Source organism: Rhinopithecus roxellana, chromosome 5 (assembly GCF_007565055.1).
Source record: "Rhinopithecus roxellana isolate Shanxi Qingling chromosome 5, ASM756505v1, whole genome shotgun sequence".
Classification (NCBI taxonomy): Eukaryota; Metazoa; Chordata; class Mammalia; order Primates; family Cercopithecidae; genus Rhinopithecus; species Rhinopithecus roxellana.
Window position 1 is genome coordinate 161,454,428 of NC_044553.1, and position 22,553 is coordinate 161,476,980.

The 22,553-nt window shown below is 43.9% G+C and overlaps 1 protein-coding gene across 5 annotated transcripts in view; it reads left to right on the forward strand.

The window, feature by feature from the left end:
* Positions 1-22,553, forward strand: part of TRAF3 (TNF receptor associated factor 3) — a 138,573-nt gene that overhangs the window by 32,180 nt on the left and 83,840 nt on the right. For 3 of the 5 annotated variants that reach the window (XM_030931083.1, XM_030931080.1, XM_030931078.1), the window contains exon 2: positions 21,863-22,036. The exons of the other annotated variants lie outside the window; for them this stretch is intronic. The gene's annotated coding sequence lies outside the window, so the exon portion shown is untranslated. The remainder of the gene's footprint in view (positions 1-21,862; positions 22,037-22,553) is intronic. 5 annotated transcript variants of the gene reach the window in all.

The following is a 22,553-nucleotide window of genomic DNA, read 5'->3' on the forward strand; positions in this document are numbered from 1 at the left end:
TGATGAAACTTACTCCATCCATGCGTTACCAAAAACAAGTTCTTCAGCTACTTAAGAAACACTTCTTATGGAAAATGCTTAAGTAAGCGATTTGAAATTCAACATATGCTACTTAAAAGATATCAATTGAAAAGATTCACAGATGAAGCATTTTTTTATATTATTATTTACAGGTGATACGGAAGACAGAAATAGATTTCTCACCTTTAAAGAACATGTAGTCTCCAGAGTGGGAAGGGCAGACTTGCAGACAGTGTGAACTGTAGATAAGATGTAGTACAGTAATTAGTAATGGTGATAGTAATAGAGGCAGAAACATAGAATGGGAGGATGGGACATTTGAGCATGGCATGGGAGTAGTGATGTCTAAAACAGATCAACAAACTATAGGTCTAATAATAGTTTTTATGTGTTTAAAGGATTGTAAAAATAAGCAAAGAAAAATATGTGACCCATGAAACATAAAATATTTACTGTCTGGTTCTTTGTGGGAAAAAAGTGCCAACTCTTGGCTTAAAGGGTCAAGAATGCTTTACCAAAAAACAAACAAAACCCCAAAAAACTGTAATGTTTAAGCAGGAGTTTTACAAGATAAAGAATTTTGATCTTGAGGGCATTGGGTGAGGATGGGGCGGTGCAGTGGGAGGGAGAGGATAGATACTGTTCATCACACCAGTGCAATCGGCTCTGGCGGGAATGTCGGGTGGCCTCAGTGTGTGGTGAGGACAGTGATCATGGCCCCTGTTACAAGTTGAAGCTCAGTTCTGGAGTGGTGGACCATCAGAAGCTTTTAAGTAGGAGAATATCATTGTCATAAATTAGAGTTAATTGTGAGAAACTGAAATAAGTATTCCATTGTTTTCTGAGATGTGCTCTCCTGAACTTTTAAAGTAGTTCTTCAGAAGTGATTGCACTGTTCACAAGACGCTGGCTCTGTGGTCTTCGACATGCAGATGGGCCCAGGATTCCTGACTTAAGGCTAAAGATTTATCTTTAGCTTATCATGATATGGGCTTATCATGATTGTTTTGATCAGTAGCAAGACAACTGTGAAGTCTCAGTGATCCTATAAATTGAGGAATCTGAGAGAATCAAGAGAAAGACAAGGATTCTTGCTGATGTCAGTAACTGTATTTCAGCCGTTAAACTTCTGCACGGAGAAAGTCAGTGTTTGCTGTGTCAGCATCAGCCTACCTGGGTGTGAATGTATTCTTTGGGAGATGAAATGTAGAAGAGGTACCCCGAGTCCATTAGACATTCTGGATTCCCAGAAATAAGACATCTCTGAGGGTAGAACCTTTACAGTCACTTATATCCAGAAGGAATTCTTCTAGGAGAAAGCTGAGTAAAGGTATCTTAACTTTGTGTGTATACCCAGAGAAAACACATAAAGATAACAATAAAAGAATTTTCCTGGCCGGTCGCGGTGGCTCAAGCCTGTAATCCCAGCACTTTGGGAGGCCGAGACGGGCGGATCACGAGGTCAGGAGATCGAGGCCATCCTGGCTAACACGGTGAAACCCCGTCTCTAGTAAAAATACAAGAAACTAGCCGGGCGAGGTGGCGGCGCCTGTAGTCCCAGCTACTCCGGAGGCTGAGGCAGGAAAATGGCATAAACCCGGGAGGCGGAGCTTGCAGTGAGCTGAGATCTGGCCACTGCACTCCAGCCTGGGCGACAGAGCGAGACTCCGTCTCAAAAAAAAAAAAAAAAAAAAAGAATTTTCCTCATTATCCCCACACCATTAGCATCTTGGTGTATAGTCTTTGCATCTTTTTACAGTATGTATGCACTTAGATCATCTCGTAGGACTCCAGGCCCATGCATTATACACTTTGTATCTCACTGTGGAGTGGAGGACAGCCTCATCTTAAGGGGATGTGGAATTGCTGCATCCCCATGATTTTTACTGCTTTGATTCTCCTAATGAGCCCTGTTGCTGCTGTCTGTATTAGCAGCGTTTCTGAGCAAACAATGGGCACCCTTTTTTTTGTTGTTTTCTTAAGAGAGACAGAGTCTTGCTATGTTGCCTCAGGCTGGAGTGCAGTGGCTGTTCACAGGTGCTGTCATACTGCCCTGAATTATAGTACACTGCAGCCATGAACTCCTGGGCTCAAGCAGTCTCCGCCTCAGCCTTCTGAGTAACTAGGACAATAGACCTCTGCCGCCATGCCTGGCTCTTGACCGTTCCCACAAGCCACACCTACAAGGAGCTGTTTGCACTGTGGGCTGTTTTTTTTGTGTGTATGTGCAGAGGTCAGATCTCTTAGTGCAAAGGTGATGAAGGCCTTCATTACAGCCTCTCAATTTGACTCTCAGTTTGATCTGAAGTTGCTAAGATGGGCTGACATTGTGAGGAGGATACTGCTACAGCAGTTGTGTGTGTTGTGTGTGTGTGTTTGTACAAACAGTGTCTCACTCTGCCGCCCAGGCTGGAGTGCAGTGGTGCAATCATAACTCACTGTAACCTTGAACTCCTGGGCTCAAGTGATCCTCCTACCTCAGCCTCCTGAGTAGCTAGGACCGTAGGCCTGTGCCACCGTGCCTGGCTTTTTTTTTTTTTTTTTTTTTTTTTTTTTTTGGTACAGACAGGGTCTTGCTGTGTTGCTGAGGCTGGTCTCAAACTCCTGGCCTCAAGTGGTCTTCCTGCTTCAGCCTTCCAAAACACTGGTATTACAGGAGTGAGCCACAGCACCTGGCCTGAAAGGCCTATAACTATATATTATTGTTAACTGTAGTCATGCTACAGTGCTATAGAATACTAGAGTGTGTTCCTATCTAGCTCTCTACCCATTTTTCCCATCCTCCTTCCCTTCCTAACCTCTAGTATCTTGTGTTTACTTTTTACTTCTGTGAGACCAACTTGTTTTAGTTGTGTGTGTTGTGTGTGTGTTTGTACAAACAGTGTCTCAGCTTACTACAACCTCCACCTCCCAGGTTCAAGCGATTCTCCTGCCTCAGCCTTCCGAGTAGCTGGGATTACAGGCATGTGCCACCTCGCCTGGCTAGTTTTGTATTTTTACTAGAGACAGGGTTTCTCCATGTTGATCAGACTGGTCTCGAACTCCTGACCTCAGGTAATCTGCCTGCCTTGGCCTCCCAAAGTGCTGGGATTACAGGCATGAACTACTGTGCCCGACATGTATTTTTGATAATAGCCATTCTAACTGGGGTGAGATGATACCTCATTGTGGTTTTGTTTTGCATTTCCTTGGTGGTAGTGATACTGAGCATTTTTTGTATATTTGGCCATTTGTATGTCTTCTTTTTAGAAATGTCTGTTCAGATAATCCCCCACGCCCCAGCTTTTTTTTTTTTTTTTTTTCCCGAGACGGAGTCTTACTCTCTCACCTAGGCTGGAGTGCAGTGGTGTGATCTTGGCTCACTGCAACCTCCGCCTCTGAGGTTCAAGTGATTCTCCTGCCTCAGCCTCCCGAGTAGCTGGGACTACAGGTGCGTGCCACCATGCCCGGCTAATTTTTGTATTTTTAATAGAGATAGGAGTTTGCCATGTTGGCCAGGCTGGTCTTGAACTCCTGATCTCAGTTGATGCACCCGTCTTGGCCTCCCAAAGTGCCAGGATTACAGGCGTGAGCCACCCACCTGGCCAATTTGCCAATTTTTTAATTGGATTTTTTTTTTTTTTTGCTATTGAGATGTGTGAGTTCCTTGTATATCAGCCCCTGTTGGATAAATAGTGTGCAAATACTTTCTCCCATTCTGTAGGCTGTCTTTTCATTCTGTTGTTTCCTTTGTTTTGCTGAAGCTTTTCAGCTTGATAGAATCCCATTCATTTATGTTTGCTTTTGCTGTCTGTGCTTTTCAGTTCTTACTCATAAAATCTTTTCCCAGGCCAATGTCAGGAAGCATTTCCCGTATGTTTTCTAGTAGTTTTATCATTTGGGTCTTATATTTAGGTCTTTGATTCATTTTTAGTTCATTTTTGTATAGGATGTCAGGTGGGGGTCTAGTTTCTGTTTTCATTCTTCTGCATATGGATATTTAATTTTCACAGCACCATTTGTTGAAGGGATTGTCCTTGAAATCCAATGAATGTTCTTGGCACCTTTGCCAAAAATCAGTTGGCTGTAGATATGCAGGTTAATTCCTGGGTTTTCTATTCTGTTCCATTGGTCTGTGTGTCTATTTTTATAGACACATACCAGTTGTTTTATAGACCAGTACCATGTCGTTTTGCTTACTACAGCTTTGTAGTATATTTTGAGTTTTGGTAGTGTGATACCTCCAGCTCTCTTCTTTATGCTCAGCATTGCTTTGGCTATTTGGGGTCTTTTGCGGTTTCATACAAATTTTAGGATATTTTTTCTATTTCTGTGAAGAATGTCATTGGTATTTTGATAGAGATTGCTCTTTTAATTATCTTGATTTCTTTTTTTTTTTTTTTTTTGCCCGAGGCAGGGTCTCACCTCATTACCCAGGCTGAAGTGCAGTGGCGTGATCACAGCTCAAGGCAGCCTCAACCTCCTGGACTTAGGTGATCGTCCCACCTCAGCCTCCCAGGTAGCTGGGACTATAGGCACATGCCACCACATCTGGCTAATTTTTTGTACTTTTTTTTCTTTTTGGTAGAGATGGAGTTTTGCCATGTTACCCAGGCTGGTCTCAAACTCCTGAGCTCAAGCGGTCCACCCGCCTCAGCCTCCCAGAGTGCTGGGATTATAGGCATACGCCACTGCGTCTGGCCTCTTTTCGATTTCTTGATGGTGTTCTTTGATGTACAAAAGTTTTTAACTTTAAATGAAGTCCAGTTTATCTACTTTTTCTTTGGCTTATTGTGCTTTTGGTGTCTTGTCTTTTTTCTTTTCCATTTGTTCGTTCGTTTGTTCCCTCCCTCCCTCCTTTCTCTCTCTTCTATACACGTTACGAAGATAATAAAGATACACTCCATAACGGATCTATAGGACGCCTCCTGCTTCCGTGCTGGCTTGCTTTTTCTTTATGTTTTTCCTGTTTCTGTTTCTTTTTTTCTTTGCTTCTTCTTTTTCTTTCTATTTTCCTTCTTCCTTTCTTCTTCCTTCCTTCCTTCCTTCCTTCCTTCCTTTCTTCCTTTCTTCCCTTTCTTCCCTTTCTTCCCTTCTTTCCTTCTTTCCTTCTTTCCTTCTTTCTTTTTCTTTCTTTCTTTCTTTTCTTTCTTTTCTTTCTTTTCTTTCTTTTCTTTCTTTTCTTTCTTTTCTTTCTTTTCTTCTTTTCTTTCTTTTCTTTCTTTTCTTTCTTTCTTTCTTTCTTCTTTTTTCTTTCTTTCTTCTTTCTTTCTTTCTTCTTTCCTTTCTTTCTTCTCTTCTTTCTTTCTTTCTTTCTTTCTTTCTTTCTTCTTTCTTTCTTTCTCACTGTTGGCCAGGCTGTAGTGCAGTGGCACGATTGTGGCTCACTGTAGCCTTGACCTCTAGAGCTCAAGTGATCCTACTGCCTTAGCCTCCTGAGTAGCTAGGGCTACAGGCAATACCATTATGCTTGCTTAATTTTTTGAATTATTTTTTGTAGAGACAGAGTTTTACTCTGTTGCCCAAGCTGGTCTCAAACTCCTGAGCTCAAGCATTTCTCCTGCTTCAGCCTCCTGAAGTATTGGGATTACAGATGTGAGCTACTGTTCTTGGCTTGAAGTCATTTCTAAGAAACCATTGCCTAATCCAGGGTCGTGAAGATTTACATCTTTCTTCTAAGAATTATATAGTTTTAGTTCTTTTCTGCTGTGATCATGTGTGTATGTATTGGTTTTTTATTTTTATTTTTTTAAGAGACGGGGTCTTGCTATATTGCCAGGCTGGAGTGCAGTGGTTATCCACAGGCATGATCATAGTGTACTGCAGCCTTGAACACGTGGGCTCAAGTGTTCTTTCTTCTTTAGCTTCCCAGGTAGTTAGGACTACAGTGTATACCACTGTGCCTGGCTTATTGTGTGATCTAGTTTGAGTTAATTTTCTTTTTTTTTTTTTTGGCACGGAGTGTTGCTGTTGCCCAGGCTGGAGTGCAGTGGCGCGATCTCGGCTCACTGCAAGCTCCGCCTCCTGGGTTCACACCATTCTCCTGCCTCAGCCTCCCGAGTAGCTGGGACTACAGGCGCCTGCCACCACGCCTGGCTAATTTTTTGTATTTTTAGTAGAGATGGGGTTTCACCATGTTAGCCAAGATGGTCTCGATCTCCTGACCTCATGATCCGCCCGCCTCTGCCTCCCAAAGTACTGGGATTACAGGCGTGAGCCACTGTGCCTGGCCTTGAGTTAATTTTTATGGTGTGAGATAGGGGTCCAGTTTCATTCTTTTACATGTGTATATTTACATTTTGTAGTTCATTTGTTGAAGGGACTATTTGTATTACTCTATTCTCATACGGCTATAAAGAAATATCCCAGACTGGGTAGTTTTTAAAGGAAAGAGGTTTAATTGATTCACAGTTCTACATGTCTGGGGAGGCCTCAGGAAACTTACAATCAAGGCAGATGGGGAGGCAGGCACGTCTTACATGGCAGCAGGCAAGAAAGAGTGTGTGTGAGTGCAGGAAAAACTACCATTTATAAAACCATTAGATCTCGTCATAATTCACTCACTATCATGAGAACAGCATGGGGAAGCCACCCGTATAATCCAGTCACTTCCCTCCCTTGACACATGGGGATTACAATTCGAGATGAGATTTGGTTGGACACAGAGCCAAACTGTATTACTACCCTTTCTCCATTGCATAGTCTTGGTGCCCTTATCAAAAATGTGTTGACCAAAAAAAAAACACCTATTGACCATAAATATAAGGGCTTATTTTTGGACTCTAAATTCTATTCTTTTTTTTTTAAGAGGCAGGGTCTCACTCTGTTTCCCAGGCAAGAGTGCAGTGATGCCATCTCAGTTGACTGCAACCTTCGCCTCCTGGGCTCAGGCAATCCTCTCACCTTAGCTCCCCAAGTAGCTGGGACTACGGGCACATGCCACCACCCTTGGCTAATTTTTGTGTTTTTTGTAGAGATGGGGTTTCACCATTTTGGCCAGGCTGGTCTCAAACTCCTGAGCTCAAGCAGTCCACCCTTTTCAGCCTCCCAAAGTGCTAGGATTACAAGCATTAGCTACCATACACTGATTATACAGGCCATAGTCTAGCCCCACACACCAGATTTTGAAGATGAAGTGTGGTGAAAAAAAATGCAAAATATCCTGTTAATAATTTTTTTTATAATATTACATGTTGAAATGATAAAGTTTAATATTGCATTAAATAATACACAGTAAATTTTACTGACTTCTTTTTACTCTTTAAGTGAGGCTGCTAGGAGATTTAAAATTATTTTTGTGATTCTCATATTTCTGTTGGACCAGAGGTATTTTTTAATAGCATGACATTCTGTTATATGGTAGATTATATAATGATCATATGATTGTGTCAGTTTCTTGATTCGGTTCTCTGTTGTTGGACTCTTAGGTTGTTTCCAGTCTTCTCTGTTTTCTACAGTGCTGTGATGAGTGACACTGTGGATGCGTGGTCATGCACTCTTGTGCCCGCTGTCGGGACGGAGCTCATAAGGAGGACCTGGGAAGCATTTGCTGCACTTCTGAATCTAGTGCACGCAGACTTTTGTGTTAGTTGTTGAATGAGTTAATGAATACTTTATTTATTTATTTTTGAGACAGAGTCTCTCTCTGTTGTACAGGTTGGGATGCAGTAGTAAGATCACGGCTCGCTACAGCCTCAACCTCCTGGGCTCAAGCAGTCCCCCCACTTCAGACTTCTGAGTAGCTGGGCCCACAGGCACACACCATACTTGGCTAATATTTTAATTTTGTGTAGAGACAGGGTCTCCTTGTGTTGTCCAGACTGGTCTCAAACTCCTGGGCCCAAGCCATTCTCCCGCCTCAGCCTCCCAAAATGCTGGGATTATTGGTGTGAGCCACCATGCGTGGCTGAATACTTTTGTTTTAACCAACAATAAGGTTTTAAAATAAGGCTGTAAACAAATATTGATTGAGCCGCTCACAATGAGTCAGGTAGTTTCAAGGTGTGGGAACACAGTGGTGAATGAGTTCAAATTTGGGCCCTTTTGAAGGTCCAGGAGGGATAACTTGGGGAAGAGGGATAGTCAACAAACCAATACATATGTCAGTTAATGCTAAATAGTTGTGTTAGGAAGGAAAACCAGACAGACTCTGGCTAGAGTCATGTGATGAGAGAACTATCCTAGGAGAGTCTCAGGGAAGGCCTTTTTGAGCAGGTAGCATTTGAGTAGGGACTGAAATAATCAAGAGGGAGGGAGCTGTGTTAAGATCTGGGAGAAGGGCGTTTTAGGCGGGAGGATCAGGGTGTACAAAGGCCTTGAAGTGGGAATATGCTTGGCATATCTGAGGAACAGCAGGGAGGACCTTGTGGGTAGAGCTTTGGTGAGAAGTGGTTGGATTTGGAATGTATCTTGAAGACGGAGCTGACCATCTTTGCTGATGGATTGGATGTGTGGCATGTGAGGAAGGGGGTCCTTTATGATCTAAGGAATTGGATGGTGCCATTTACTAAGCCAGGGATTGCCAGAGGCAGATCAGAGAGGAAGGGGTACCAAGGGCCCAGTGTTGGACCTGTTAGGTTTGAGATGCCTTTTTGGTGCTCAAGTGGAGATGTTGAGTTGGTTATTGGATATACAGGTCTGGGGGAATTACAGGGGAAGGGGTGCTGGAGATATATTTGAGAGTTATGAAAAGCTGTTTGGGCATCAAGCAGGATGGGTGAGATTTGACCACTGGATTTTGCAACTTGAAGGTCTTTGGGGACTTGGACAGGAGTGGTGTCAGGAGGCGTTTATGACAGGCGGAAGCTTTCACGGGGTGTGGGGTGTGTGTGTTCACAGCTTCTTGAAAGAGTTTTCTTTGAAGTAGAATGATGGGGGAGTGGGGGTGCTGAGGACACATTAGCACTTACCTGTGCTCTGGAAGGGAGGGTGTCCAGGAGGGAGGTTGACAGAGGAAGGACTAGGATCCAGTGCCAGAGTAGAGGGTGGACCTTGCTCGTGGGATCTGGAGGGAGGGCAGAGTAGACAGGCAGGCCTTCCTTTCAGCAGTGGAAGGAGGAGAAAATACCAGCTTGCTCCTTTCCAAAAGCTGGAGTAAGGGTGACAAGGGGGACAGGGGTATTATTGTAGGTATGTTATGGAGCGAAATGTGAAGTTTGCGTGAATTTTGAATACAAAATGTAATACTTCATATCCATTGAGTTGCTTCAGAGTGCTTATCCTCAGGGTTCTCTCTCCTGTGCCTTTGGGGGTACTTTGGTGCAAAAGTTTGAGAAGCCACTTCATTATTGTAGTCTATTGTTATGTTGTTAAATCTCACCCAAGTGAGTATTTAACCTTAAAGTGTTTCAGATTCACTTACCCATTTTGTTATCTATAATAGAGCTTTTGCAGCTGCTCCAAATACCCCTCCATTTGTGCATCTTAATAGTTGTTTGGCAATCACCTCATTCTGCACTGGGAAGGCTGGGGAGGGGTGGGGAGCTGTGGGGTGTCTGGAGGTAGTATGGAGAGCTCAAGATTCCCACCCTTTCAGAGATGAGGTGGTGGAGGCAGGCAGGGCCTACTAGGCTTCTGAAGCAGCACTTGCCAGGGACATTTTAGTGACCTTTTCCCCTGTGTTCTCAAAACACCTTTACAGATACACCATTTGTCTTTAATTCTGGCAGGGTGGTTTGCGTGAGCTGGGGGTAGTGCTGTTAGCCAACCTTTCACAATATTTAACAATCAGTAGAGATGAAAAGCTGTTTGGCTTCTTTCCCATCGATCACATAGCCTGCTTTTTCTTTTTGTACAATTTTAGTATGATTAACCCTCCCACCCGCATTGAAGTTCTTCAGCCTTCTTAATAGAAAGCTCTGTGAAGTTTGATTCCCCCACGGAAGTTACTTCATGGAGCGGAAGCGTTGGAGAAATCAGATCTTGCCTTTCTTCTTGTGGACAGATCAGGTGGCTGAGGCCTAGAGGGAGCTTGATTTGAGATGAGTAGTTCTTATGCCTGACTAGGTCAAGTAGCCACTTGCTTCCCTTCACACTTAATCAAATCCTCACTCTCTAACTGAAACTTTGTACCCTTTGACCAGTACCTCTCCTTTCCCCGCTCCCCCGCCCCCAGCCTCCATAACCACTGTTCTACTCTTCACTTCTTCACCTTCTACTTTCTTAGATTCCACATATAAATAAGACCATGTGGTATTTGTCACCTATTTCACTTAAGGTAATGCCCTCCAGGCTCATCTGTGGCCATGGATGATAATCATGTATATTTCAAAATTGCTAAAGAGTAGATCTTAAATGTTTTCATCACAAGAAAAGTAACTTGGTGAGGTGATGGATAGATTAACTAGTTTGAGTTAATCATTTCACAATGTATACATAGATCAAAACATCCCATTGTATCTTATAAATATATACAATTATTTTTGTCAATTAAAATTTTTAAAAATTACAGGAGGCTGAGGTGAGGTTACAGTGAGCTGTGATCATGGCACTGCACTCCAGCCTGGGTGATGGAGCAAGACTCTGTCTCTTAAAAAAAAAAAAAAAAAGTAAATTTAACAATTAATTAATTTAAAAAAATCCCAACTCTTCCATCACCCAAGCCCTGCATCCTTCTCCCTTTCCCCAAGACCCCTCCCCTGCCACTGTGCTCTGATTCCTAGAGCAGTGTGTCCCTGTCCTGCCACTCTTGCTGTGCCTGTGGCTGTCACTGTTCCTTGGGTAGCTTCCCCGTTACTCCTCAGGGGCTTCCCTGGCCACCCTCTGCTCAGGCCCCTCCTGAGTGTTGCATCAGCACCTTTCCTGCCTTCACCCACCAGCCACAGCTTGTGTTTGCCGTGTGAGCCGGAGCACTTGTTTGTCACCTCACGGTCTTCCCCTCCGTGAGGGCAGGGACTGCAGTCTTGCTTTCATTCTTGCTTTCATACCGTCTCCCCAGCTGTGGGTGAGGTGTGTGCACATACGCTCAGCATGTTTGTAAAATGAACACATGTATAAACTAAACTTTGAATTCAGATTATTGTTCTCTCCTGGCCATTAAAGGTACTTCTTCCTGCTGCCCATTTACATCTCAGGTGTTACCATCTCTGTCCAGTGCCTGCCTTGTTGTCATCTAAGTCATGGGACCACACCTTTGTGACTCTCAGGGCCAGAGGGGTTTGGGAATATGGAATTTTTGAGATTTTTAGAACAGAAATAGTGAAAGTACCATATATTATAGAATATCCTAGGCAGCACCATATAATCAAGCACATTAAGATTTTTGCAGCAAAGTATATGAATATTCACACTAAGTGGGACAGTGAGACTATGAATAGCTTCACATCAGATCAGGGCATACTGCCAAGTGAGTTATGAACATGCTTTCAGTTTTCAGAGAGCTTTTTGGATTTTCAAATTGCAGAGAAGGGATTATGGACCTGTCTTAGTGAGCATCTGCTTGTCACGCATTATGCAGCGTGCTGAAATACAAAGGAGGAAAACATCACGCCTGCCCTCCCGTGTAGGGGGTGGGTGGTCACCACATGCGGGTGATGAGCCCATGCTGGGAGGGCACGCCCGGCAGGTCCTGGTGTTCTCCCTGTCATCTCTCCCTTTCCTTTGAGAACGTGCTCTACAGGTGCGGTTTCAGGTGAGCCACATGGGGGGCTGGCAGAAGGGGCACTGCATTGTGACGCAGGGTCAAGTGTGTTCCTGTCAGAGTGTAGAGGTGACGGTTCTGGATCACCTGGATCCTGCCCTCGGGTCTGGCTGCCTGGGTCCAAGGAGGAAAGGGCCGACTCCAGATGATGCTGCAGACCAGAAGCGCTGCCTTCACTTCCTAACCTTCTGCAGTTGGGCGCCGGGGCCCCCTGCCTGCAGTCACACACTCTGCCTTCTTAGCTGGGCCTAGAGCTTTAAAGATTAACTACATTCAACATAACGTTTCTTTGACTTTTTAAATACAGTGAGTATAGTTTTATTTTAATGTTTTTCAGATGCATTTTGATGTAGGTAGGTACCTTTACATTTTAAACATCTATTTGCTTTCTGAAATGGGACCAGCACATATACATACATACGTACATACATACATACATATATATATATATATATATATATATTTTTTTTTTTTTTTTTTTTTTTTGACAGGGTCTTCTTGCTCTGTCACCCAGGCCAGAGTACAGTGGTGCAATCACAGTGCACTGCAGCCTCAATCTCCTGGGCTCAAGTGATCCCGCTACTTCAGCCTCTTGAGTAGCTGGGGGTATAGGCACCCACTACCACACTTGGCTAAGTTTTAAAAAAATTTTTTGTAGAGATGGGGTCTCACTATGTTGACTAGGCTGGTCTTGAACTCCTGGGTTCAAGCAGATCCTCCTGGCTCAGCCTCCCAAAGTGCTGAGATTACAGGCATGAACCACCACACCCTCCTGGTACCTGCATTTTGAAAATGTTTCATTGCCAAGCCTGCAGGGAAGTCTGCCCTTTTTTATTAGAAAATGAAGAGCTAATTCTGAAATAAGCCTACTAAATATGCATATCTCAAGCACTTTGAAAGGATGTAGGGTGAAATAGTCTGTTCCTGAAGCAAATATCACTGTGTGTTCGTTCCATTATTTCCAAAGTTTTTCTGTGGGCTTTGATAAGTTGTGTAGAATGTATTAAGTCTCACCTGAAAATGTATATTAAAGATTGTTCTTTTAATTTAAAGTGATTTGTCCAAGGTACTTGACTTAATGAGTCAAGGTTTAATGAGCCACGACACTATTAGTAACACCATCTCAATCTTTCAGATTTTATAAAAGATTACAGTTTTCAGAAAGTTGAGAATCGTCTTTTGTAATGTATTTTAAGATAGTTAAGAATAGAGTTTATATAGTTAAGATTAGGATTTGTATTGCAAAAACTCCCTTCAAGACGCATTTTGGGCCTTTATGAGCGAGTAATCATGACAGGACAGAGTGGCTTCACCCACAGTTTTGTGGTTAATATTTGCAAGCCGTTTATTTAACAAGGTTGAAAAGAGGCTCCCTGGTGTCTTTTATAATTACCCTTTTCTGGGGACCAACTTACAAGTAAAAAATATCTGGTGGTATTATCTTTGCTTCAGATGTATTATGTTTATGGAATTGGAAATGTTTGATTTCTTAGTGTGTGTGTGTATCAATGGATTATGTTGTTTAAAAATGTTTGCATCTGTATTGCATGTATAAACATGTCTGTTTCCAAGTGTGGCCTTTAAAACACTGAGGGTTTTGTGGCTGGGCGCGGTGGCTCATGCCTGTAATCCCAGCACTTTGGGAGGCTGAGGCAGGCAGATCATGAGGTCGGGAGTTTGAGACCAGCCTGGCCAATATGATGAAACCCTGTCTCTACTAAAAGTATAAAAATTAGCCGGGTGTGGTGGCGTGTGCCTGTAATTCTAGCTATTCGGGAGGCTGAGGCAGAAGAATCGCTTGAACTTGGGAGGCAGAGGTTTCAGTGAGCCGAGATTGTGCCACTACTGCACTCCAGCCTGGGCGACAGAGCGAGACTCCATCTCAAAATAAGATAAAATAAAATAAAAATACTGAGGGTTTTTTAAAAGGTCATAATAGAAACATTTTATGTGTTTTAATTGTTTAAATGTTTTCTTTCGGATTAAAAAAACCTGAATGTAATCTGGGAAAATGTTAAATGGCTGCAACACTATAAGATTTTCCACAGAAATATGTTATTCACAGTGAAGCACAATGGGAAGACTCCATTAGCTCTTTAGATGGTATCATAACTTTGGAAAAACCATTTCACCATGCGAGTATTTACAAAAACTGAAGCCGTCCCTGTCAGGTTTTGACAGAGCTTAGCTATATAGGTAGTAAGTGACGCAGTGCTAAAAGCAGTCTTAAATTACTTATGTCAATATGCAGATTTTTTCTATTTAGTATTTTAACTATGAATTTACCAATCTGAGTAACTTGAAATGCAGTATCTTAAAAAGAATCAGATCTACCAAACTGAAAATGTGTGCGTATCTAAAGTAGTTTCTTTTCTTGATTTTGGTTAAGTTAACAGAAGTATCTTCACATCTGTAATTTCTGGTAAGTTAATGAGAACACACTGAACTTTTGGGTCAAAATAAATTTTCCCATTATGTAAAATATTTTACACACTGGTTGACTCATTGTGAATTGTGAGTCGACATGATTCTCTTCCTGCGGAAAATAGAAACACATGCTGGCCAGGCGCGGTGGCTCATGCCTGTAATCCCAGCACTTTGGGAGGCGAAGGTGGGCGGATCACCTGAGGTCAGGAGTTTGAGACCAGCCTGACCAACATGGAGAAACCCTGTCTTTACTAAAAATACAAAATTAGCCGGGCGTGGTGGCGCATGCCTGTAATCCCAGCTCCTCAGGAGGCTGAGGCAGGAGAATTGCTTGAACCTGGGAGGCAGAGGTTGCAGTGAGCCGAGATCACACCATTGCACTCCAGCCTGGGTAACAAGAGTGAAGCTCTATCTCAGAAAAAAAAATAAATAAATAAAAACTAAAAGAAATACATGTTATTGTAATGACAATTTGAGCCAATTACAGGATTGTGCTTATGTTACCACATTGACTGTAGGTCCTTTCTGTGAGTTGGGTTGTTGAAGAGTTTGAGGTAGACAGATGGCAGTGGGTGGGAATGAGTTGGGAGCTTTTGTTAGGTTTAGATAATGTAGTCTTTCTACCATCATTTAGTTGTTTATTTTATGCATAGGCTTATTTTTGTTCTTGTGAGCATTATGTTGAGTTAATGTGTTTTCTTTGACCTTAAATCTTCTGAAATGTTTCTAGGTCTTAAAGATTCAGGTATTATTTATTTCATAGTAGACAGAATGAAGTAAATGAATACTTTCTTGGGGGAGAGTGTTGATAAGTTTCATAGCAACACCTCTCCCTCATGATTAAAAGTGCTACCTTTGCACAAATATGTGATTTATATTTTACATTAAAATTAAGATCAACTTTTTTCTTGAGAAATTGTTGAACTTTTAGATTTGGGAGAGGGGGAGTTCCTACAGGAATTATGAATTGTTTTGACTAGTGAGAAGCTTATTTAACATTTTTGGAAGGAGTACCCCAAAAGTAATGCATCTTTTAGCATAGTGGAAACTTGCAATAATGTTTTCTTGTTGTTTTTTAATTGAGTGGGTGAGCTGCATCTCTGTTGGATGTTTGGCCTTTGACTTGATTGTGTCAGCTTTTAAAAAATAACTTTATGGAAATCGTCAGATTCCATCCAATTACCTATTTAAAGTGTCCATGTCCGTGGTGTTTGGTATATTCACAGAGTTGTGCAGCCTTTGCCTACTTTGGACGTTCTATAGAAATGCAGTTGACAGTATGTGTTTTCTGTGTGCAGCCTCTGTCATTCAGCACCATGTTTTCATTCATGTTGTGCATGTATGCATCGGTTGTTCCTTGTTAATGTCGAATATTATTCCATCGTGTGGATGGTCCACATTTTATGTATTCGTTAGTCCATTAATAGGCATTGGGGTTGTTTCTACTTTTTGACTGTTGTGTGATAATGCTGCTGTGAACATTCATGTACAGGTTTTTGTGTGGACGTGTCATTTCTCTTGGGAATATACCTAGGCCTTCGTATCCGCTTTTGTTGTTTCTTTTACCTACAGTTCAGATTCCCATTTATGTTTGTACAGACACTTTGCTACTTGTAACTGGGGCTTGTTTGACCTTTGTTGCTGACCTAGTGACTTCTTGTGTCATGTTGAAAGCCCCTGAGACCCTCTGTTGCCTAGAGAAACAGGCAGAATTGCCGTCTCTTTCCTTCCTAAGACCAGATCACATCTGGTGGTCATGAAATGGTCTTATCAAATAAGTACCTGTTAGATTTTTGGTAAATAAGTATGTATCTAAGCCAAATAAATTTTGTGTGTATTTTATATTGTTTTTCTTCTCTCTGCTTCCTCTTGGGTACATCCTTTGTTCTGTGGCCCCAGTGGCACCTAGAGTGAATATGAATGATTTGTCTATGTTTTCCCTTCAGGCGGAATGCTGCTTACTTGGATTTTTTCTTGTTAATTTTGGTGACTGAGTTGCCTGTTTTTGAAGTGATAAATACCTTCTGATAGTAGGGTTGCTCTTTAGCATTTTAAGTGTCCAAATGAGACCTATTGGGATGTTTCCATAATTTGCATCAAATTCATGTAAATGCGCCTTAATGATATTAGCTAGTCTGCCTGAGCTAAATTATTAATTTCATTACTACTATTTAATAAAGGGGCAGGATTTGCCATGGTCATTCTAGTTACTGGTAAGAGCCCTGTAGGTCTCTCATCATATATCTAAGCTGAATTAAGCTTGGAAATATTACTGAGTGCCTTGTGGCTCTATTTGGTAACAGTCATGCCTTACATTTTGAGACAGCTTATACTTTTACACACCAGGAGACTCATTGTGAATTGTGAGTAGACATGATTCTCTTCCGGCAGTAAGGGAATGCATTCAGTCAGTTGAAAATCAACATTATGTCGTTTGCAGGATAGGTCTTACTCCTTTCTTAGACCAGGAATCTGGGATCCAGAAGGAGTGAGCGGTTGGTTAGGAGGAGTCAGTGCCAGAGGGAGGCAGCGTGCCCTTTCTGTTCTGCCCACGCTGTGAGGACACCGGGCTATGCCTTCGCTAGGAGGAGGTCATGCCAAGTCCGAAGCGTCAGGCCGCTCAGAGCCAAGCAGCTTTGCTGGAGCACCCACTGGTGTACTTGGAAAGTGATTTATCCTGTTAAAGCCTCGCTGCCACCTCAGCTGTAAATTGGAGACAGTAGGAAGCCATCTCCACAGGCCTGCGGGGACCTGGCACCTGGGCACTAAACCCTGCTGCCCTTGGTCAGATGGCCGCATTGGGAAGCAGTTGGAAGGGTCGTGTGGTGTGCTCCTTCTGGGACCTTCTGCCACCCCCTGGAGGCAGCTTGAGCCCCTACCCATCTCTCCTCATCAGTGCACGCTCCCTTCAGCCCTGGGCCAGCTGTGGGGCCCTCCTCTGCAGGTGCTGGCTGTTCCAGGAGGCACAAGAGTGTTGGTGTGGGACCTGCCCACTGCTCGAGATCCCCCAGGGAGAGCCCGCTCAGGCTACGCACGGGCTTCTGGCCACATGGGTCAGCGTCACAGGACGGACAGATCAGTGGGAGAAGAGTCCTCCTGCAGTGCTGCTGCCACTGGAGGCTGGTGAGAGTGGTGCTGCCATAGAGAACAAACCTTGATCCCTGACTTGAAAGGCAGAGTTCTTCTGGAACTTCTGCGAGGAGTGCCCAGAGTGGCACCTAAATACGTTAGAAGCGCTTGATGAAAGTTCCTCTGAGGCTTTTAAACTGCTCGAGTGAGTCTCTCTGAAGCACGGTGATGGCAGAAGGAAACCACCTCACGCTGCCTCTTTGTGCCTTCTGTCCTCATCTCCTGTGGGCCGTAGGTGTTCCCTGTCAGGATTTATGCGGAGGCGTGTCTGCTGTGGCCGAATGTGTTCATTCATTCATCTCTCACAGTAAGAGGGAGGGATGGGGGAGGAAGACTGCCGTATTTCCTTAAAAGTTTTTCTGTAACTCGAATGCCTCCCATCCCCATGCGGTAACACCATCTTTTCCAGTTGGTGTCAGTGAACTCTGTTTTGGGTACCTACAAAAGCAGAAGGGGAGGTTAGGATGTGGCTGGAGGATGCTGGTTCCTGGGTGTAAATCCTGGCTCTTGCGCTTGAACTGACTGTGCCTCAGCGTCCTCGTCTGTTCGGTGGAGCCGCCTCAGAGAGGAACAAGTGAGTTGTGCGTGTGGAGCAGGTGGCTGACATGTGGCGAGTCCTCCAGGAATGCGGCAGCAGAAGGAACACGTTGAGCACTGCAGCTACAACCCTGACCACCACTGCAGGACTTCTGTGCGGGGGCAGCTGCAGAGCCACCACTTCAGGACAGCATGGGAGCTGCTGGAGGTGGGGGGAGCTCAGGGAAAGGGCCTTGCTGCCAGGGGTGGGAAGGGAGTCAGTGAAGACGTCCTGGAGGAGAAGATTCCAGAGCCTGAGATGTGAAATAGAGTTAGGTAGCCGGAGACAAGGCAGAGAAGGGCCATTTTCATCAGAGAACAGCATAACACTGGCAGAGGTCTGACATGTCATTTCCTGTTACTAGAATTGAGGAGTGACCAGTAGATTCTTTAATTTGTTTATTCTTGCGTTCATTCCTTCACCTCACACCTGTTCAGGGTCCGGTGGGTCTCTGGACATAGGGTGGAAGGAAACCATCTGAACAGAGGCTGCTTGGACTGTCACCTCCGTCGGGTGCCAGGGCTGCCAGAGGACAGCTGTTACCTATGGGTGGCAGTGTGGTGAGGTGGCACAATACAGAGCTGCCCCGCTGTGTCCATGCCCTGGCGCCTCCCCGCGGTCACCATGTGCCTTGGGCAAATGTAGACCTCAAGTCCCAGACACAGGCTTCTGTCAGTGGTGGTGGTGGTGGCTGTACCTGTTCCAGGCTGCTGTGAGGGAGGGACGGGCTCCGGCCACAGACATATGCCCTTGCAGAGGACCTCCCGCACCTGCTGAGGATTGTGTACAGCCATCTGGAGGGTGTTCTCCCTTGGCCCTCCCTGTAGTCCAGCTGAGTCCACATCCTTCACCTCTTTTTAACTCTTCCTTTCTTACAGAACCTTGACCTGGAGCTGCAGTCGGGCTCGAGTTCTGCCTCCTGTGCAGTTCCAGCCGTCCTCCACCATGCATGATGGTGTGTTTTCCGTTATTCTTTCTCCCAGAGCACTCGCACCCACCCTGACGGTGGTTCCCCATGGTCAGATTGAGTATCCCTTATCTGAAGTGCTTGGGACTAGAAGTGTTTCAGATTCTGATCTTTTTGGATTTTGGAATGTTTGAATATGCATAATTAGATATCTTGGGGATGAGACTTAAGTGGAAACACAAAATTCTTTTCATATACACCTTATACACCTAGCCTGAAGGTAATTTTATGCAATATTTTAAATATTTTGTGCATGAAACAGAGTTTTGACTGTGACCCGTCACATGAGGTCCATTGGGGAATTTTCCTCTTGTGGTGGTAAAAGTTTCAGATTTTGGAGCAGTTTGGATTTTTGGATTAGGGATGCTCCACTTGAATATCCTTTTATATACAGCACATGGTCAATGCTCACTAAATGTATTGCATGAATGAATGAAAACCAAAGGTCAGTTTACTAAGCGTGCTACTGTTTCAGAACCTCTTTTTCCGAATTTGATTATATGGTCAATGGTTTAATGTTTCAAGTGCTCTGACCACGTAATGGTTATTACCACACTGTGAAGGTAGCTGGGTGTTCAGTGATTGCTGCCCCCAGAGGACCTGGAAGTGCTTGCTGTACTTGCGTTTTCTGGAATGGAAATCATGGCTTATTCCCAGGAGCCCCTCAGCGGGGGCTTTGAGTCTGGTGCTAAGCAGCAGATGTGCAGATTCCCGCAGGGCGTACCTGAGCCCCGAGAGGGGGCGTCCTAGCGCACAGCGCACTCATTTCCGCATTCCTACCCCGCACAGCCAGTTGTCACAGCCATCCTCCAGTAAAAACCACAAACCAGTCAACCTCTAGGAAACAGGTAGGAAATCTAGAAAAAGCCTCAGGTGTTCACAGCATTGTTTAAAGATTCTTTAAAAATCTTTGTGATTGGAAAGACTGCTTCCTGTGCCAGAGAGTCTCTCTCCAGCGCTTTTGCTTCTGAGGTTGGTAGCTTTCAGAAAGACTGCAATGCAGCGGTTACCAAAGTCCTTGTTAATATGGAAACAACCCGTGGTGAAGCCTTTTGCTCCCCTTCATAACTGCTGACTGTTGCCTGCAGTCGGAAGGAGGAGATAATGAAGGTAATACTCCTCCGGACCTGGCAGTTTAGTGATTAGAACGGACGCGATTCTGTGAATGCTGTGGCTGGCACAGGCATGTCCTGCAGCAGCTCTGTCAAGTTACTGATGCAGTGGGCTTCCTGGGAACGTGAAGCTGAAGATGTCTTTGCAGTTTGTGCACGATAATTTTATTTTCATCTCTGTGTTCAGATGGTGGATTATAAGAAGGTAAGGGACTTTAAAAATCATGCATATGTGTATTTTAAATGTTTATGAATATCCCTAGTCAAGGTAAAGAATTATGATTGAATAGACCTCTTTTGAACCTAAGAAATAAAACTTTATTTCTTGTTAATGACAGTTTTGACATTTGAAGAGTTATCTTAGTCTTGACAGATGCCCTATAAGTGAATTATTGAAGATGTTCTTTGAAGAGATCTGCTTTTTCTTCAATTTGCTAAACATATTTGAATTTCAGAGATGTAGATACGGATGGAATATATTTGTTTCTTTAACTTAAGCAATGACAGTTACACTAATCTGGATGGAACTTTTCATCTTAAAAAAATCTCAACCACTGGCTGTAGATGATGAATTCTAATCTCCTTAGTTCTTATTTTGCCTTTAGAAGAGCATTTTCAGATGTGTGGAGCTCTGTGCTTATCCGTGGGGTGAGCTGGGTGCTACCTCCAGCTGCTGCTCTTCGTTTATCTTAGAGGGAGGCCAAGAGTCAGAGCTGAGATTTATTTTGCAATGAATTAGTGGCCCCAAACGGTATTAAATGCATTATGGGTGGTAATTTATATGTCCAATGCCAAGAAATATAATGTTGGGGTTACCATGGCAACTGCTTGCATTCTGAGAAGCTCGTGAATGGGTTCTGAACCTTCTGGCTTTGGAAGTGAGCTTTTCCAGCTGAGAGCCTGCATTCGTGATTAGTGTAAATAAATTCAGCTTTCCATATGAAGCACATCCTTTCTCTTCGCTTACCAGAGTAGTCCATTGAGCTCAGTTCTTTCTCTGGTGACATCTGCCTTGGTCTCTTGGTTCCTGGCAACAGACTATGGCTGAGACATAGTTTTCAACTTCAGGCTGAGGAACTAGCCTGTGTGTGTGTGTGTGTGTGTGTGTGTGTGTGTGTGTGTGTGTGTGTGTGTGTGTGTGTGTGTGTGTGTGTGTGATGGCCTACTACCTCAGTCCGTGGGCTGCGTAGAATGGGGCTGGCTCATCCGTGCCTCCTGAGAGCTGGCGATGCATGATGTCTCCAAAAGCACAGTTGCAGCCGCATGTGCTGGTGGGCCCCTGGCACAGCTTTCTGTCCATCTGAAGGGCTTGTTTCCAGTAACATTTGCTAGGACTCTTCCTGGGAGGCAGCCCTGCCTGTTTCCAGGATATCATGGGGATTGGTTTTGGGGAGGGAGGCCCAAGTTAGAAAGACCCATGTTTTAAATGTCAAGCTTGTGAAAATAATAAATGAAGGCCTATTGTCTTCATTGCCGAAGGTCTGTTTGCTGTTTGTTAGAAATATATGTAGCATAGGCCAGGGATAGTGGCTCGCGCCTGTAATCCCAGCACTTTGGGAGGCGAAGGCAGGAGGATCGCTTGAGCCCAGGAATCTAAGACCAGCCTGGGCAAAATAGCGAGACCTCATCTCTGCAGAAATATAAAATAAAATAAATAAATAGATGAAGAAAACTAGTTTCCCTTGTGCATTTAAAACAATGTTGACATTGTTTTAAATGATTGCCAGGGACTGAAATGTCTCTGTGTGATTTCAGGGGCCTGAGGTCGGAAGGTAGGAGCCTGGTGGTTGCTGCTGAGGTGGCAGCTCCTAGAGGGCCTGGCCAGACACTGGGAGAATGTTTTCATGCTCTGTAGAATTCATTCTATTTGTTAATAAACATTGAGATTATAGAATTTAAATGATGAACTTGAGGATAGACTGGCCTTCAGGCACACAGTGGGCATGTTGCTGTGGCTCACCTGTAGGCCTCAGTTAAGAAGCTTTGTCTAATCCAGTCCCTTTATTTTACAGATGAGGAAAATGAGGCCCAAAGAAGTGATGCCACTTGGTTAAGGTCCCAGTGCAGGTCAGAATCAGATCTAGGATCAGAAACCTGGCTCCTGGCTCCTGGCTCCTGGCTCCTGGCTCCTGGCTCCTGGCTCCTGGCTCTCTACTTTTCTAAGGACCGCTGTCCTGACAGAAGAGGTTTGCTCTCAGTTAAATGTTGTTGTTGCTCGTTCTTTTGCTTTCCTTTTGTCAGAAAGGGGCCTGTAATAACAACGGACATCTAATGTAGACTCTGTAATTTTAGAATTTTAAAAATTCTCGTCTTCCCTTCCTCTGGTTATTTATAGAATTTCTGCTTAATGTGCTGGAGTCACCCACAGGAGGGGCAAAGGGCGTGACCTCTGCCCTTAATGCTGTGTGCTGTGATGAGAGATGGGTGCATAGCCCAGCCTGCAAACTGGAATGCTGAGATGAATTCTGGCTTGACACCTACATTTCTGCTAGTCAGTGGTATTCTGTGTTCTCACAGAGAAGCTGCAGTGCCCAGCAGTTACCTAGGGGTGAATCTGAATCACCACCTATTAAATCAAGGTCATGATACTGTATTTACTAAGGCAGGACAACATCGTAATTTAGGCTCAACTTACAAGTTGCAACTTATTACAAGTAATAAGAGGTTCAGCTTACAAGGGGTGAAATACAGATTGATTTTTTT